We start from the raw sequence: 6,735 nt of genomic DNA, 5'->3' as shown, positions 1-6,735 counted from the left end.
ACGTCACGCCGCAGCGCCGCCTGCTGGCCTGAGTGACGTCATCACAATCATGTTTCACTGCGGCACTTCTCCAATAGTATCCAGACAAACATTTCCATTAATGTAATTATCTTAAATAAGTTGTATATTAATTGTTGTAAACAAACAATTGTATTATTGTTAATTCAAATCAGTTTCTTTAATAATTATCGTCTGAGATCAAAGTTTTTGTTAATAGTTGTATCATTAATATACAGAGTATATAATGGTCACTTCCTCTATCTTTTAGTTACACTCTCATCAGGACCGCTCAAGACTTTATGGGGCCCTAAGCAGAATTTATTTTGAGGGTCCTTCGGTTTCGCCAATACAGCTAATTATTGTCAGATTATTTGATTATTAGAAGAGGTCAGGGATTAATTGCACTTTAACATTCACAGTCTTACAGGACTAACTGGCATTCTTAATAAATATAGATAAATAAACCTGCAGACAAGGCATTTACAGAACAGAATTTTATTTTAACAACACACATTATTAAACACACATCCAAAACAACAACTCTTGATCTATAACTAGCTATAATGCATATAATGATACTGGAGTATAATAGCAAAGACCCTATAAGCTACTGTAAACGTGTTAAGTTGTTATCAGCACCCAATTTATGAAACAGAAACTTATTGTTATTAATAAATATAAGTTATATTTACAAAGAAGACAAAAGATAGTAAAATCTTCAAATATATTAAGATGCAAGCGCAGCCGCTGCGGATCATGTGTGGTGTTTGGGTCGTGATCTCCATCATGATCTATCATCTCTATCTATCTCTAGTCATGAGCGCTTCTCTCCACAGGAACACACAGCTCTGATCTCAATCTGTCACGGACCAGGACTACGAGACACGGCTTTTATGACAGATCAACAAACAGAATCATGACTCAGACAGTCCATAGTTAGCTGAATTCGACTTAATGTGTTCAAAATCAGAGAACACCCTCAAAGTATGATTTAGATGCTTGACAAGGCAAGTAAAAATGACACTGACATTACAGGAACATCCAAGAAATCAGTCACATGAGCCTCCCATTTACTGTGGTGCTGTTTGAAAACAGGAAGTGATGGAGGACAGAACAGGAAGTAGGATGTTAGGAGACTGTCATGACTGCCAAATAACTGTGTGTGTCATTGGGGATTGTTTTATCTCACTGCTGTGCTTTTCTGGTTTTACATATTATTATTATTAGGGTTTTAAGTGCGTAGTGCTATAACCATTTTGTAATTTTAAGGATTTTTATTATTATTATTCTACTGTAAATCTAATCGTGCAGACCAAACTGTAAGACCCAGAGACTTGAACCTTGGCCGGTTGGTGGAGCACACTATGGGGAGAGACTGGCCAGTAGGGGGCGCTACAGCGATTGAACACGCAACAGCACTCATAACTCCAGTACACCTGTCATAGACTCAAGTGTCTTATATCACTGGAACCCTTGGCTCAAACTCAGATATCTGAATGAATACGAATGAAAATTAATATTTCTCTGCAATTTAGAATTTTGTCCAAAACCTACTTTTGCAAACCAGTCAAAGGTTTTTCGCTCGATCAAAACCAAACCAGTTTGAAAATATTATCTTATATTCTAAAAATTAAATATTCTAAAACTCAAAAATAAGTCAATTCATGCATTATATGATTCTTATCAAGAGTGCAAAATATAATGGAGATTGTAAAAATTGATTAGGTAAAAATTGGCACTAAACTAGTAATTACTAATATAATAGATACACTATATTCAGGGGCGGATCTACCGGGGTGGCATAGGGCATAGAGCAAATGCCACCCTAAAAGAAAGCCTTGCCACCCCTGCTGCCACCCCAGTTGGCAGCAACGAATTAAGGGTTATGGCCAATTTGAAAATTTACTAGCGCGAATCTTTCGTGATTCGCGATCCCGCTCCGAACTCCCGAACTGATTCAAATGATTCGCGATCCCCATAACTGACTCAAATGATTCGCGAACCCCATTACTGACTCAAATGATTCGCGATCCCGCTACGAACTCCCGAACTGATTCAAATGATTCGCGATCCCCATAACTGATTCAAATGATTCGCGATCCCCATAACTGATTCAAATGATTCGCGATCCAGCTCCGAACTCCCAAACTGACATTATTCGCGATCCCCATAACTGACTCAAATGATTCGCGGTCCCGCTACGAACTCCCAAACTGACTCAAATGATTCGCGATCCCCAAACTGACTCAAATGATTCGCGAACCCACTCCGAACTCCCAAACTGACTCAAATGATTCGCGATCCCCAAACTGACTCAAATGATTCGCGAACCCGCTCTGAACTCCTGAACTGATTCAAATGGTTTGCGATCCCCAAACTGACTCAAATGATTCGCGAACCCGCTTTGAACTCCGAAACTGACTCAAATGATTCGTGATCCCCATAAATGACTTAAATGATTCGCGATCCCGCTACGAACTCCCGAACTGATTCAAATGATTTGCGATCCCCAAACTCTAATCATTTACAAATTATTAATATACTGTAATATTTTTGTTGTTGTTGTTGTTGTTATAAAAACAGACTTAAGCCATCAATAGCCTTTAAAATGGCTTAAAATGCATTATATAAAAAAATAATGAGGCAATAATGATTGGTTAATAATAACACTGTTAAAATATGTAGGCAAATACAAAATAAACTATTTATGTACATCTTATTACAAATGCCATGTGATTGCTGTTACACTTACAGGACAATCAAATCCTTGTTTAAGCTACTGACCAAAATTTCATTAAAATATTCACTTAATATTTCATTTTTGGACACCTTTTTGCTATAGATGACACAGGCTTTATAATTTCTTCAACAAAAAAAGTGCATATCACAACCCTTACAAAAATAAACCATGGTTTTATCATAGTAAAACTGCTTCATTTCCTTTTGCATGATTTCTGAATGCTTGAGACTATAAAATAAATTAGAGTCATAATAAAGTTATAGCCACAGGTAAATTTCGAGAGCTACAATTGTGATTTGTAAATAATACAATTTATTCATTTAGTTTTTTATTTTATTGCTCACACACACACACACACACACTGAAGCAGGCGTGGTGTTTTCAGCTCTTCACTATATTGATGCATGATGTATGCTACACATGTGTACGTCAGCGCGCTATGAGAGGATTTCACCATTCCATTTGATAAAACTATTTGTGCCTATAATGTTTATTTATTTATGATTATTGTCAGCTAATAAAAGCTATGCTTCAGGACCATATTCATATAACATCTAAGGCTAAATCTAGCTCTTGACTGGTTGAGTTAGATGATGATTAACACTAAACTGTAGAAAATCACTTGAGTCTCCACAGCTGGAAATGGCTGTTAAAGTCTTGTGTTTCTTATAATAAATTGACATATTGATAACACTGAACCTTTTATAATAATCTTAATGACATGTGGATGCATATTGTATGCATTAGTGAGTGTGTGGTGCTTATGGGGTATGGTCACTTATTCCTTATATGAACTGTTTCAAATGCAAGACATTGATTGCATGAGATTAAGTTTGTAAATGATAGCTGTGTCCTTTTGTAGTGTGCACATATATTTATCATCAAACTGTGATAACTGTGACTAAATTCAGTATATGTACGTCTGCCATATGTTTTCACCCCTCAAAAATTCCTGCCCCCTTCTCGCCACCCCATCAATATTTTTCTAGATCCGCCCCTGACTATATTTCTTTGGTAAACTCTCTAAAATTGCAATTATAACCACTAGATGGAAGCAGAGGACCACTAATGAGCTCATTCAACTCACTAATATAGTACTTCTTACAGATTTTACTTTTGGATTCACATCACATTTACTCAAAGTTTAGCACTTTAATATATAGTCTGCATCATGGATGTGTTTTAATGTCAGCCATTAATTTTGGGTTGGACCGACCCTGAAAGCGTAGAGCCTTAAATCGCTTGAACCCTGGTGATCACTGCTTGCAGCTTTATTCATCATCATTATTATTGTTGTTCTACAGATTATTATTTGTTTTATGATAATGCCTGTCTGCGTTCTGTGGAACAATGTTGAAGCCATATGTTATTATTATGGAGAGACCTTTTGGTTTATTTTAAGGGAAAAGCAAACTTTTAACAAAAGTGTTTTTTTTTTTTTTTTTCTAAATCATGTGACTGCACCAATTTCTTTGTCTTTGAAGCCACTGTAATTGTAGTTTCTCCAGAATCATTCACTCAGAGCCACAGACGGCTTCCACACATCCATCTTCAGGTGAGAAACATTGGACTTTTATTTGAGTTCAGCTGATTCTTTTCCTCCAGGTGTTTACATGTTTTTCCAGCGATGGGGTTCTAATTATTTTTCTGATGGGATGCTTGTTGGTGGAGTGTTTATTTATTGGTCTGGAGTCTATGTGTGTTGAATAAGTGTTTAGTGCCATGAACTGAAAAACAGCCTTCGAGAATGAAACTACTAAACAAAAGAACACAGCAGGTACAAATACATTGATTTCATACAGTGGAAAATTAATTAAAAAAAACATTCCTCTTATAGAATGTGGGTGTGTGTGTGTGTGTTTATCATATGTGTGTCTGTGTTAATCGTGTGTGTGTTTATGTGTGTTTGTGTGTGTTTATCATTTATGTGTGTGTGTCTCTGTCTCTGTGTGAATCTGTGACCTCTGACCTCTGACCTCTGTAAGGCTCATTCAGTGTCTCAGTAGGAGTGCGGGATGCAGATGAAGGAAATAATTTAGGATTAGAGCAAACAATAGCGTGGTATCAGCGCATCATTTCAGATCTGGTGTGATCCGAGATGAATCTGTGCAGCAGGTGTGTGTTAATGAGACTCTGACACGAGTGTAATCCTGCTCTTCTCCCGCTGAGACACACAGAGACGCGCCGCTGCTGTAGTAATCCTCACGTCATGCAGAGACTGATGGAGAATCTGCTCATTGTGTGGCTCAGCTTCATCTGCAGTCTTTGTGTTCAGGTGAAGAACGGCCATTTACACATGAAAGAGATGACGGATGTTCAGCAGAATGTTCCTCCGAGCGTCTCCTCTCTCTGATGTTACAGAAGGTCATGGGTTCGATTCCCAGTGAATGCATGAGCTTGAAAAAAACGTACAATTTGAATGCAATGTGATGAACGCAAATCCATACAGTGAAAGCAGGAGCATCAAACTCCAGAAGTGACAGAAACACCATTACAGCATCACAGAGCTGATGAACGGCGTAATATTCGCTCTCTCTCTCTCCAGTGGGACGTGAAAGGTTCAGCAGCTGCAGGGTTTAATGTGTCGGACTGAGGAATTACTTCCTGTTTCCTGCAGCTCCAGACATGAGAAGGTCATAGGTTTCTGTGAGTGTCATCGACTGCATCTTCACTGCAGCTCTGATGAGAACAGATCCATTACTAATCCAGATCCAGCAGTTGATAAGCAGGTTGGTTGTTGTTAGTGTGTTGATGTGGATGCTACAAGGTTCTGATGTTTCTGGGTTTTTCTTCCCATCTGGTGAGTCTCTGTGATCTTCTGGTCTGTGGGAGTTTTCCGGTCCAGCAGGTGAAAATTATCACATTTCCAAAATATTGACAATTTCAAAAGATTTGCAACACTTCATAATCATGATCATAAATAATATGAGCATCAGTCATCAAAAAGACACTAAGACTAAACACACTTGGCATTGAAGCTCTTCTGAGTCTGAGTCTGTGGATCTGTAGAGCCTCCAGCAGAGGGCGCAGTGTGAGAGCCTGAGCTGGTAAACACTTCAGATAGCTCTTAATACAGTATTCCTGAAGAGTCACAGGGGTTCCTGAAGGATCATAAGAGCCTCCATCAGCTCTGGATCTCAGCATCACGAGCCTGAGATCATGGCTTTCCTCAAACATCTTCAACAGTACAGGCCAGCTGGTTGATTATTCATAGGTCTGGAGTATGATATGATGATTCAGATGCTAATAAAGCTCTTGAGGATCCCAAGCTCCAGCTGCTCTTCTGACACACTTACATTCACTCCATTATTACCCAACAAGGTCTCACTATAATCTTATAAGATCTCCTAAATGTATACTTAAAAAACAAATGCCTAGAATTTAATGATTTAAACATAAAAATAGAAAACATATTTTATTTATTTATAATAAATAACTTATTAAATGAATAAATCAGTAATAAAAAAAGTAATTCATTAAATTAAAAAAATATATATATTAAAAGACTAGTTTTAAAACATAGTTATAATTTAAATAGCATTTTAAAAATTAATTTTGTTGTTCTTCTTTGTCTATTTGCGAACTGCTTTTCCTCCCAAATTCAGTTTTCTGCTCGTTTTTCCATCATTCTGATTCAGTCACTGATTCTCATCATTTATTCCGTCAGCTCTCAGAGACACCAGGAAAACCTGAAATCAAATCAAATCAGTTTTTCACAAAATAGCATCTTTACCTCAGAGAAAATTCATCTTCGTTTCAGTTCAAGAGTGGGGAAAAAAGATATTTCATTCATAAGTAATGCTCTGTCCATGGTAGAGGTCTTTTTTATATTAAAAGACATGAATCAATGAACATTCATAGGCGAAAACAATTGATTTTTTAAATCACCCCAAAAAATTGTTGATGTTGATTTATGACACACAGTTTTAAAATGAGTTAGATTTAAACTGTCTCAGAGATATAATCTCCTCATGTGAGGATGCAGGGTTTCTGGA

The sequence above is a fragment of the Carassius gibelio genome, chromosome A2, assembly GCF_023724105.1.
Source record: "Carassius gibelio isolate Cgi1373 ecotype wild population from Czech Republic chromosome A2, carGib1.2-hapl.c, whole genome shotgun sequence".
NCBI lineage: Eukaryota > Metazoa > Chordata > Actinopteri > Cypriniformes > Cyprinidae > Carassius > Carassius gibelio.
This window is presented reverse-complemented; position numbering follows the sequence as displayed.